This window comes from Papio anubis, chromosome 19, assembly GCF_008728515.1.
Source record: "Papio anubis isolate 15944 chromosome 19, Panubis1.0, whole genome shotgun sequence".
Classification (NCBI taxonomy): Eukaryota; Metazoa; Chordata; class Mammalia; order Primates; family Cercopithecidae; genus Papio; species Papio anubis.
In genome coordinates this window covers 8,763,372-8,776,428 of record NC_044994.1, presented here as the reverse complement: position 1 = coordinate 8,776,428, position 13,057 = coordinate 8,763,372, and the positions used below count along the sequence as shown (strand labels likewise).

At 40.5% G+C, this 13,057-nt stretch overlaps 1 protein-coding gene across 4 annotated transcripts in view; it reads right to left on the bottom strand.

Annotated features, from left to right (window-relative positions):
- The window catches only part of LOC116271505 (disks large-associated protein 1-like), a 658,479-nt gene extending 653,781 nt beyond the window's left edge, over nucleotides 1-4,698 (bottom strand). For all 4 annotated transcript variants that reach the window (XR_004180127.1, XM_031658928.1, XM_031658929.1 and 1 more), the window contains exon 1: nucleotides 4,287-4,698. The gene's annotated coding sequence lies outside the window, so the exon portion shown is untranslated. The remainder of the gene's footprint in view (nucleotides 1-4,286) is intronic.
- Between the last annotated feature and the right edge of the window lie 8,359 nt (nucleotides 4,699-13,057).

The following is a 13,057-nucleotide window of genomic DNA, read 5'->3' as shown; positions in this document are numbered from 1 at the left end:
GACAAGAAAACATTGAGAGAAGATAGAGAAATTGTCAATGGCCACAGACGAGCAAACCATGATAATATGAAAATGAACAGTTTGGTTTCTGGCAAATCCTAGGGAGAGGGAGGAAGGTGGTTTACATCTTCATAAAATATTCAGAACATTGATATCTAGTTCACAATTAGATATCCAATGGGACAATCACATCCCAGCTATGCTGGTTGTCTATCGAAGAAAAAGTCCAAGGATCTGAGTCAAAAATCTGTGGCTATAGATCCATAGGGCTTCCTCTTGCATGAGCTGGTTTTTCTAAGTGGGATGTTACTTGTTACCCAGTAATCATTAACTCCTACAGGAGGGAGAAAATAATAAAGCAACCAGGAAAAATCTTAAGTCAATGATGGATGAAGATAACCCTGTTTCTCACTTATACAACAGCTATCTGTCTAGTAAACCCTACCGTTTACTAGAAAGAAGGATGGGAAATGGGTTGGGTCAACACATCTCCTATGCAATACCAACCTCTGTACAATCAGACTAAAGAACAGAAGACCTCAAAGGGATGTCATTCACCTTTTTAACTGCCTTATAGTCATACCCCATTTTTTCTTGTTCTCAAGCACATGTTTTGCTCTGTAGGTGTGTGTTTTGCAGGGTTACAGGGAAAGGTGTAGCAAATATACAATATACAGTATTGTATAAGCTAAATAGATATATCTTAGAAGCAAAAGAACTGGTACCTGGTATCTCATACAATCAGTTACCTGTGTGCATCTGATAGATTAAAATGAATGTCAGAAGACTATTTCTAACTCCTCCTCTGTGGTAATGCAATGTTTTAGATCTTCCTAGGAACAACATCTTTGGCAATTCCTGATTGACAACACAACTAGAGAAAGTCACCTTCATTGGGCAGTAACAAGAATCAAGCTACAAATTCTCATGATTAAAATTTAAAAAAAAGAAAAAACATCTTTTGAGGGACACTGTAGTCATTACTCTCTGAAAATAGAGAACTAGTAGCACTTAGGATCTTAGGAAATAAAACAGCTCAAGACATGGGATGTTTTTGAAACATTCAAGTGTTTCAACAGCAACAAAGATTTTTCTACAATGCTAGTAAAGCACCTTTTTGTGATAGTGGTTCTTTAAAATTAAAAAAGTGTACAAAAAGACCAGCATACCAAAGACATATGCATAGATTATAAATATGAGAAGTGAGGATTGGGGAAACGTGTTCAGGTTTTTCAAGAGTCTTTTTAGTCTTCTTATTTCAATGGTGTTCCTGTAGCAGGTGAAATATAATTACCAATGGAAAAAGAGAAAAGAAACAAAACAACCTACAATTGTATCGTTTTCTTAATTTAAGAAAAGAGAGGTAAGTGTGATTTCTATAGCGATGAAATCTACATAAAAGTAGATTTTAATTGGATGCTTCCTAAGAGGAAAACAATTCCCTCTCCTCTGATAAACAGTGGAACAATTTGTGGGAATGATCATGAAGGTAACATGAATTTGAGTTGATCATAGAAATTTCACTATAGAAATACACATTAGATACCATTTTACTATTATTTCTGAATTTGAAATATTATAAGATCAAAATCAAAACACTGAATTCTTTGTTTCTGAAAGAGTTGATATTCAAATAATATGGTATTCATCTCAATTAAGCTGTAGATGAAACTATTACTTTGCTGCATATTAGTGAATATTGCTCATATTCACTAAAATGAGTACTCTGTAAAACAAGTTCCCCTCCACCAAGTTTTAATTTTATATTTTAAAAAATCAATCTCAATGGCTATATGGAACAAAGGCACCCATATTTAATAGAGTTAACTCAAAGTGCATGCAGTTTCTATTCCCAAATTGGGTTGAATAGGACACTTAAGCTTAGAAGGATTTAAAAAGTAGAACACTACAATTAGTTTTAGGCTATTTCTCTATATGGGCTACATAATATTTTGGAAGGAAGGTCTTGTCTCCATTTGCTTTCACTAATCACTAATATGCTTTTATTGAGTGTTTAGTCCTGGCAGAACGAAGTTTATGTTGATGGAGAAATTAAAGATGCTAAACCACGAAAATTCCCTCCTAGGGAAAACTCATATACTATTTCCCCCAAGCACAATTGCTTGTGATATTTAAGAAGCTTTGTCAGAAAATTATTTTGACATATTTAAAAGAATGTTAACCAGTTCATTTTGTCCATATTTATGTTGCCTGTAATGTTTGAGATAAAGTATTATATTTGCAAACTAATCTTAGAATGAAATACAGAGAGAAATAGATAGCTATAAAGTAAAAAATATCTTTGTATGCAAGTACATTCTTCTTTACTCACACAAGGTAACTAACATTTTCTCTTACGTAAATTAATTTTTTTTTAAATTCACAGAATTTTAGATCTGGAATGAGGGATATTTCAAGGGACTAACCACTGAAACAACTTTAAATTTAAGTACTAAATCCAAAGGCAATTAAGAACAGGGCTATTGACACCTGATTTCTATGAACTTTCTTGTTTCATGCCAGAGTATGAATTTTCTGAACCAAGGGTAGCTTTTATAACTTACATTTTTTAAAATCATGCATTTTGCATAGACATATTCATTATTTCTTTATAGGCTTGAGTTTCCTTTTAAACATTTAAAGAAAACTTTATTCTTCTGGCATGAGATAAATTAGGATACTTGTAAAATTTCTTGCCTCCTTGTCATTTCAAGTTTTATTCAAGGAATAAAAAGTATTGCTTTATATGCAAAGTGACCTAGGCCAATAGAAGGTCGCTTCCTGAACTGAAATTGTGCTATAAATAACAGTCAAAAGGCTGTTCCTTTTGGAACAGCTCTTTCAGGGTAAAAAATAATTTGCAGGATGTTTGCCTCAGGTCCTAAAATCGCTTCCCTAGTCCTAAGCATTTCTCATCTCCGTGTCTACATCTTAGACGGATCTATCCTCACCTTCTACGAAGCCATTCACGAAGACCATAAAAGCTAAAGATCTGTCTTTAATTGGTACTTTTATTATATGTCTTTCCTCGTATTTCCCTAACTTCACGTGTTATGGAAGGAGGCAGGGAGCATTCACCTCCCACGACCGGGAGTCAGTCTCACTGTGTCAGGAGTAAGGAGCGAGGAGTCTCGCCTGGATCCACAAAAGACGTAACATCTCCCACCCAGCGTCCCACTCCTTGCCGCCTGGCTACCTTCAACCCCTTCCCCTCCGCACATCCTCCCCTTCTCTAGCAGAAAATTCCGCAGCGCGACGGTCGGGCTGGAGGCAAGCCCTGCAACCGGGGGCGAGCGCGGCACTCGGACACAGGCACTCAGTGTCTCCGGCACCGGCAGCCGAGCCGGGCCACCCCTTCCCACGGCCTCCCGGTGCCACCCAGCGAGGCGGGGACAGCGCGCCTTCCGCAAAGAGCGCAGCAGCCCAAGTCCTGAATGCTGGGTCTTCATCGCGGCTGGCCCTCCGAAGGTGCCTCTAGCAGCTGCAGCCGCCCCTCAATGAAAGTGCAATTTGTTATCTCGCCCAGCCTCGAGGAGAGGTCCCTGTTTGGCCTTGGTTCCAACCCGGTGCATTCAATTCGCTGAATGTAGGGTCTTCCCGCCTACCCCGTGATTCTCCGGGAATTGGCCTTGGCCGCGGGCAGGGGGCGACTCTCCAGAGACCTCCTCCTCGGACCCCATTTCTCTCTTTCTCTCTCTCTCTGCCTGTCTCTCTTTGTGTCTCTGTTTCTTTAGCTTTCTCTTACAAACGCACGGGGGAGTTGGTCCTTTTCCACAATGCCAAAATGTCACCCAAAAAGCAAGTGCAACAACTTGCTTTGCAAACCACCCAGGAGCCTGACGAGAAATCCCCCGCGGGGAGCAGCCCCCTCCTCCCCTGCAAGGTGAATCCGCGGTGGGGTGAGGGTGAGAATTTGACCGGTGGACATGACGGGGACAGGGGACCGGTGTTCTCCTCCCCTCCCCCTTCCGGGACCCTGTCGCAATTATAAATCTTTCCCCTGCCAGGGTCCCCGTGGGGAGCCGCGAGGACTGCACGGCCGGAGAGGACGCGCTCGCCCCCGAGACCCCAGGTTACCCGGAAGGCCCGAGAGTGCACCCCGGGCGGCTGGAAAGGTAGGGAGCGCGGACTCTCGAGCCGGCAGCCCGGGGAGCCCAGCCTGCAGCCCCTCCGCGGGCGAGGGAAGCGGCGACCGCGCGGCAGGCAGCGGCCAGGAGCCACCCAGCGCGCCGCGACCGCCGCCGCCGCCGTGCGCGCCTCAGCCCCGCGGCGCAGCCCGGCGTTACCTGGCCGCGTCCCGCAGTCCGGTCCTCGCTGGCTGCGTCCGTCCGTGGGTCCCACGAGCCTCGGAGGAAGGACGAGAGAGATGTCCCCGCGACCGGGACCGGCTCTCAGCGAGGTGACGGAAAGGACTCGAGACAGGAGCCGAGGCGGCGGCGGCCGCTCGCGCCGCCGATGCTGCCGATTCCCCGAGGCGGAAGGTGTCCGCGAGGCCGTGTCCTCGAGATTGCGGCGCCCGAAGCGCAGCGCTCGCCTCTGGAGCGGAGGCTGAGCGCCGGGACGCGGCGGGCTGAGGCGGCAAGGCTGGGCTGGTCACCCGCCCCTGGGTGCATGTTAATACGGTGGGGAGGAGGAGTCCCGCGCTTCCTCCGCCCAACCACCGGAGCCGGCGGGCGGGCGGCGGCCGCGGCCCGGAGCCAGCCGCTCACACCCGCCCCAGCTACTACGGCGCGGCGCGACCGCCGGCTCCGGCCCCAGCCCAGGCACGTGCGCCCAGGCCGCGAGGAGGCGCCGGCGCCTCCCGGAACGCACTGCTGGCCTGCGGGTGCTGCCCGCTCAGTATCCGGGTGGGAAGTGCGCTCGCCCCAGACCGAGGGGAAAGCCCAGCATTCCCGGGGTGGAACAGAGAGGCGGCCACCCGCGAGTGGGCGTGACCCATTGGTTCCCTTCCGCAGCATCGTTGGAGAATTAAGCTTTCCCCTCCTCTCTTGCCAGCCGTTGTTCCTAATCTTGTCTTTTTAAGGGAGGAAAGTAGAACTCATGACACTTTGTGTCACACGAAATCAAGTTGGCGGGCAGAAGGTTTGCTGACCTCTGCCGTCCCTCCTCAGGGTCCCTAGGAGAATTTTTGAAGAAGTAATCGTTAGCAAGGAGATAGGGGCAATAGAAGGTCTCAGACTCTCAGGGACCCATGTTCGTACCCAGCGCCACTACTTTCAAACCGTTATCCCTCAGAACTGTTTCCTCACCTCCACACCAACTTTCCCGGGTTGGATGACACAATATATATCCCACCAGTTCATCTTGGTACTGGCCAAGAGGTAATTCAAAAAGCGAAACGCATCTCATCTGCGGACCTGTGCCCTCAGTAAACTCCCCAGGATCCACCCCAAGTACACTTGGAAGCCAGGCCCCTCCACACAGGCTGAGCATCACGCTTCCACGAACTGAAAACGGACAATCCATTTGGTTTCAAAGTCACAACAGGGATAGTGGCGTGAGTGGGTGAATTGCGATGTGGGTCAAGGAGAGAAAAAAGTAAATCAATTAATTATTTGTTGAGCTCCTGCGCTGCCCACTTAATTGCGAACGTTACAATAGTTAAAATAATCGTGGTTAATCACTGTCTTATTATTTCCTTTTATTCAAAAAAGAAATGGCATCTTCATGGAGAATGCCCTTTGTTCTACAGCTCCCTGAGGGAACATTATGACAAAAAGTATATAATATTTATGTAATTTTATCCAGAAGTTATAGCACAAGATTTAGCATCTGTTTTGTGTGATGTCTAATTATAAATATTAATAGAATATCCTTTTAAAGACAACACTCCTAAAAATGCAAGGAAGTGAAAAACAGTTTTCATAAAAATATGACTCAGATAAATAACCTCTTTCCTGCAATTTCACTGAGTGATTTTCCATTAAAGAAAATAACAATTAACTGAAACCACTAAATGGAGGTAAATTCTCAGCATTGTAATACCATGAGCACCAACGCTGTAACAATGATCTAAAAGATATTCTCAGACAATTCAAGAATTACTATAGGGGCCTGGCTCGGTGACTCATACCTCTAATCCCAGCACTTTGGGAGGCCGAGGCGCGTGGATCACTTGAGGTCAGGAGTTCAAGACCAGCCTGGACAACATGGGGAAAACCTGTCTCTACTAAAAATTCAAAAATTAGCTGGGTTGGTGGTAGACACCTGTAATCCCAGCTACTCCGGAGGCTGAGACAAGGAGAATCACTTGAACCTGGGAGGTGGAGACTGCAGTGAGCCGAGATCACACCACTGCACTCCAGCCTGGGTGACAGAGTGAGACTCTTTCTCAAAAAAAAAAAAAGAATTATAGGGACACTTCAAATCGGATTCCCCGAAAAGGCAAAATACTGATATGTGATAATAGCCTTCATCGTTTGGAAAATTTGCCTTTCCAGATTTGCAAATATGTTTAATTAATAGATTTTCTTTTCTAATTTTTAAATTGATAAATCATAGTTGCACATATTTTGCAGGTATATGCAATAACTTGATACATATATACAATGCATAATGATCAAATCAGGGTAATTGGGATATCCCTCACCTCAAACATTTATCTTTTCTTCATGTTGGCAGCATTAGAATTCTTCTAGCTATTTTGAAATATACAATAAATTAAACTATATAGTTCCCCTACTCTACTATGGAATACTAGAGCTTATTCCTGGTGTCTATCCACATTTAACCCATAGATTTTTCCAATGACATCGCATAAATAAGAAGGGCAGTATAATTGTCAAGCCCTAACTCAAATTAGATGAATTCAGTGAATAAAATTACTTCAAGTGGAAAATCAATTTTCTTACAAAATTGTTATGGTAGATTTAACCCAGCAACAATAATATCGACGTAACACTGCTATTGTTAGGGTTTTCTGACTATAGGTGACAGAAACCAAATTTGGCTAACTTAAGTGAAAATAATTTATTAGAAAAATATTGAAAGCTTCCAGAATTAAAGTCAGGACTGGAAAGCAGTCTTGGAAACAGGCAGGATTTGAGGCAATACCAATGGGTTAGGAAGCAGGAAAGACAGCAGTTTGGTTTGGTGCTGCACAGTCAACTTGAGCAAATGCCAGATTTTTCTCACCTTCCATTACTGAATCAAGATTCAAAATCACAGGGGTGAGTATTTATTTGCTTGGCCAAACTTCACAGAGGCACTGACTCCCTGGCTATTTATAGCAGGACAAAAAGAAGAAACATTTGGTTTCTTGACTTTCAGGATGGAGGGTGGGCACCTGGTTTATGACACTTCCACAAGAATACATAATTGAAGACAGGTGATTCCTCAAAATAAATCAGGGAGTGGTGAATAAGGAGGATTTGATGCGGAGATTTTTTTAAAATGATAAATGTCTGGTACTTTGGCTATGAAATTTATATTCTAATTCTTATAGTTACTTGAAAACAAAAGATAGTGTCTGAGAAAAACTGATAGCACTTCTTTTCGCTATTGTTATTCATATGCTTGTTTTTAGTTAAGAGATTTTGAAATGTTGTTTAAATAGCCTATGGCTGGTTACCTTATTTGTATTCTCATAGCACCTGTAAGCACTACTGCAAGCCAGAGCATGTCAGCTGTGCTCATTTGATCACCGAATAATGGCCATGAAAAGATGTCCGAGTTCTAATACCTGGCAAAAAGGAACTTTGCAGATATAATAAAGGATCTTGAAGTGGGAAGGTTATCCTCGGTTTCCGGGTTACCCCAGTTGGCCCAATTGTAAACATAAGGTACTTATAGGAAGCCGTCAAGAAAGTCAAAGGCAGAAGAAAAAGATGGGATGATGGAAACAGAGGTTGAAATCATGCACGTTGAAGATGGAGGAAGGGGGTCATCAACAGAAGAATATAGGTGGTCTCTGGAAACTAGAAAAAGTAAGAAAAGGATTCTCCTCGAGAGTCTTCCAAATGGAACACCGGTCTGCTAACATCTTGATTTTAGCCCAGTTAAACTGGTTTTAGACTGACCTCCAGAGCTGTAAGATTAAAAAATTTGTGTTGTTTTAAGCCATCAAGTCTGTAGTAATTTGTATCAGCAGCCACAGGAAACTAGTACAGACAAGTTACCCAGGCCTTGGGAGCTTTCTTTCAAAAGCACCCTATTGGTACTGGGTGGCATGGTAGTCCTTACTAAAGAAGAAGCACAGAAAAATATACCTACTTTTGGAGAAGCTGACTCAAAGCTGGTTAAGTTAGCAAACATGTTCGTGAGAACGGGAAATTGGAAACCACGGACAGATAGGGTTCCTATCCAACAGTTTCCGATTCTATAGTTACATCAAAATGGCGGCGTTCCTTCGAGACCACAAAATCGTCAGACAGGTAAAATCCCATTAAAATGAAGCATAGAGGGTGGTGGGGGGCAGCCCTGGAATAAGGGGTGTGGCGGTACACGGGGACCTGGCTTGCAATGACTGCGGGACTGGTGAGCAACTACTGAAATTCCTGGGGAAGTAAAGTAGAATTTCGTAAGAACAAAATGGATGGAGAGGAGAAAACCTGTGGTGGCTGTGAAGGCCCTGGTGCCATGTATGTCAAATTGATATCATCTATTGGCCATGAATTTATGTAAAAAGAGAATATTCATTAACATCACGCACTATAAAAGCCATGTTGAGTGGCCCAGGTGAATTTGCTGAGAACGAAACCAATGAGGTCAATTTTGGAGAAATACTTTCACATGTGCTATCAAAAGTATGCATGCATTTTAAAATGAAGCACAGTTGTGAAAGAAGAAAGAACTCAGCGCATTTTGAATGGTAAAGGTGAAAGACATAAATTTATTCTGTATTAATAGTGCAGCCTTATCCAGTCTTATGGTTTTGAGTAACATTAAAATGGTGATAACTTCTAAATCCTTATCTTCAGCCTTGACCTCTCAGATCTCAGTTTAAGATTTGTAAATCCAAAGGCCCACTAGATAAATCTCGAAATGTCCACAGTTATCTCAAACTTAATGGATCTGCATTAAATTCACCATCATTTGCCTTTCGCCTCCATTCAAATTTATTTCATTTCCTGTTATACTATATGGATTCATGGCACTATGATCCACCAAGTCACTAACACCAGACACCTGTGAGTTTTCTTACACTTCTGCACTCACCAATCACCTTCAATCCATCACCAAACGCTGTTGACTTCTTCCACTATCTGAGTAGGTCTTGAATCCTTTGTCTGTTTCCGTTTCTATTATATGGCTCCATCAGGACTTCATCGTCTCATCTCCAGGTTATTATACTATCTTCCTAACTTCTTTCCATTTCCTCAGTTTTACCTTCTCTTCATTGCAGCAGGAGTGGTCTTCTAAAAATGCAACTCTAACCATGCTACTTTGGTGCTTTAAAATCTTTAATAATGACCATTATTTATCATATAAAGTTTATTTGTTTATAATGACATACTAGGTTCTTCATAAACTTGGTTTCACCTTCTTCAGCCATTCCTACCATGATTTGTACATTATGCCTCAGTAAATCAAAGCGCTGTTTATATAATGCCATTTATGTATCATGCTGTGTAATAGATTTGTAACTTTTTCCTACTTTATTCCCTGTCTTCAATTCCCTCTCTCTGCTTGTTCTGGCTAATATTTATTGATCCTTCAAGGTGGGCTTCAGTATATCTCTTGCCTAAATCATTAGGTTGGATTAAGTGTTGCCAATGCTCATTGCACCTACCACTGTCTTAGTTACTACCACATTCTATTACAATTTTCAGATTATGTAGGTTATGTTTTTGAGACTTTAGCTATCCCTATTTGGATCACCGATCCCCAATACCTAGCATAAAAATTATCTCTCAATAGATCATCAATATGTATTTATGAAACCCAATTGACCTGAACTGCTCTGAGAATATATTGTGGTGTCAGGATATACCCTATTATTTAATAGAAATGTGTATGATATAATATAACTTGTATCCAAATTTTAAAACCCATCCCTCATCAGGTTTAATAAATAGGGAGCTTTCTTTTTCATGCTAAACAAAAACAAATGAAAAAACTGAAGAAAGATATTTGAAAACATCCTGACTAGTTTTTCTTTATAATAGCCAATCCATTAAAATGAAAGGGTCTTAACCTTAAATGCTTTTCACTGAAAGTTTTGCTTTATGTTTTATTTAACAGTTTTCATTAAAGATGTAAATATTGGAATACAATGGATTTAGCTTCTATTTTACCCCCTTTTATTCCCTGGCATTCTTTTAAAAATTAATTTTTAAACTGATACATGATAATTCCATATATTTATGGAGTATAGTGTGATGTTTTAGTACGTGCATATACATTGTATAATTATCAAGTCAGAGTATTTAGCATATCTATTGCCTCATACATTTATCATTTTTTTATGGTGAGACCATTCAAAATCCTCTCTTCTAGCTGTTTGTAAATATAAAATATAATGTTGTTAGCCATACTCATCCTACTGTGCAATAAAGCACCAAAACTTGTTTATTTATTAATCTACACATGCTGTTTCCTCTTCTTGTCTTCATCCCCTCTTCCTCGTTTGTTCTTCTACCCATTGTCATATGGCTTGAGCCTTGCACATTGCAATTTGGCTTTGTTCTGATAAAAGACGTCTAATTTTCTCAACAAAAAGGCCCTTTGTAATTCCTATTTCCTTGATCTCTAAATAAAATTTTTAGCTAGTGACAACTGATTTTTTAAAAATTTCACCAGAAACTTCCATAACTTCACTCTAGCCTGTTTGTTTTCTACTTCTCTGCCCCGAGGTTTTCTTACTACCCCTCCTTGGGGGCATGATTTTCATGCCCCCAAGCTGGTAGCTGAGGTGATGACATCTCTGAAGAGAAAGGGCCTGCAGTCAGGAACCCGGAAGTCTACCATGCCTGCTACTGGTCAGTGAGGAAAAGCCCCAACAGGCAGGTGGAAGGAAACCCAGGGAAACAGTGGTACAAAAACCAGGAAAGGGGAGAATTTCAGGAGATGAGACTGGTTGATGCTGAACTTTAACCCAACATTTTTGCACGAATAATGTCTCCACCAGAAAGATACATATAGCACTCACAAATTCACCATCACAAACCAAACAGGCCGTCTTCCATCCAGTCAGTCTTTCCACTGGTGATTGTTGATTCCACCACATACGTAGATACTGAAGGCAGAAATATTAATATTTAAGTCACTCTGTATCTCTTTCTTCCACATTATCACTACGTCTAGCCCCTAAGTTTTATCAAACTCCTAAAACGATAAGGTATCTATTTTACTCCGCTACTTAAATTTTTTTCAGAAGATCCTCTCTGTCTTCAAGGTAAAATTGAAAACAATAAGTATGACATGTAAGCCATTCATAACCCTTTTCTTCATTAAATTATCAAATTAATTCATTTGAGTGAAGTGACTTTTCACATTTTTCAATACTTGGTTAAAAACTGTATTGAAATAATTGTAACAGGTTGGAAATAACTATTTGTAGTGAAAAACAAATAATGAAGGAATTCAAGAGTAGTTAGTGCAAAAAAGAAAATATATATATCTATATACAGTAGGAACTAATGATAGTACATCAACCCTGGTCAACTATCTACCAGCATAGTGGTAAAAGGGGGAGATACAGAATATCCCAATAACTAACAAAAATTAACATATTATTGTATAAATTTTGAGAAGAGACATTCCAGATATTTATGTCTAGAAATATCATATTTAAGAGTTTACCTTCAAGCATTTTAATTTTACCCTTCAAGACATTTTACCCTTTCAAGAAATTTCTGGTAATTATGTATTATTCTAAGTTCTCCAGATACATAAATGTTCTTGACAGACTACATTAAGTAAAATTGTTTTAAAAGAAATAACAAGATTAGGATTTGACCTTTAATTTCACAGGCAAGATATCTAGGCAGGTGAAAGAATAATTTTAATTGTTTTTATTAATCTTCTTTCATATTGCACTAAATTTGACCACCCATCCTTTTAAAATCCAGTTTCCATTTAAGTTTTTTATATAAGATAGACATATTCTGGATCTGTCAGGGAGAAATGCCATTGTAAACATGACTCTCATTAAAGAGAATCTAGATTAAAGAAACATTCACAATGCTGGAATGACCTGAATTAACATAAACCAGTAACTTAACCAGCAATTAGCATGCACATTTGTGTAGAATCTTATTTTGTTTTCATTGTTGTATACACCAGATTTAAAAGGAAAACACCTTCCTTTTTTAGTAAAAGAATGTGTAGTTCAGGGAGAATCAGCAGTGAATATCCAGTGATTGCATGAATAACTGATGAGTTACACACAAATAATTCTGTGAATAAGCCACTGTCTTCTAAGAGATTCTTTAGATGCAAATTTGTCGGAAGATGTAATTTATTCAATCCTGAGAAGCATAGCTGCCAGACATGTATTACTGATATTGATAAGCCCATATTAATACATTTTAAGATACATTTTTTAAAAAGGTGTGTATATATTTATGCTTGGGACTCTAGAAAGACTGAGACGGATTTCCTAGGGTTATTTAAGACATTCTGTTTCTAATATTCATTCTTTTGAATTAATCATAATCTGCTTATGCTGTATTTGATACTAAAAAACTTGCAGGAAAACAAGCAGACAGACTAACAAACAAGTAAGGAACGACTTCTGTCCCTAAGAATTCTCCACTTGAAAGTATAAATTAATGAAATAATATTGGTGAAATGCATAGTTCAAATCTTGTGGGAAAGTTGGCATTCAATAAATGGTAGCTGATGATGATGTTCACAATGATGATGATTACTATAGCCTTGTAAGCATTAGTATTTAGAGTGATAACATATCACATGATAATAATTCATATGCCAGCACCCCAAGCTCTCTGGAATACAACCCTAATATAGGCTCTACACAACACATAGATTTTACTAAGGCTATACACTGAAGCTCATCTGAGTGTTCCTTAGACCTTCCTTCTTAATTTACACAGGGAATGTGGCAAAAGCATGCTAGCTGTGCACCAAAATTTAATTTCTACTGCCAGTGCAC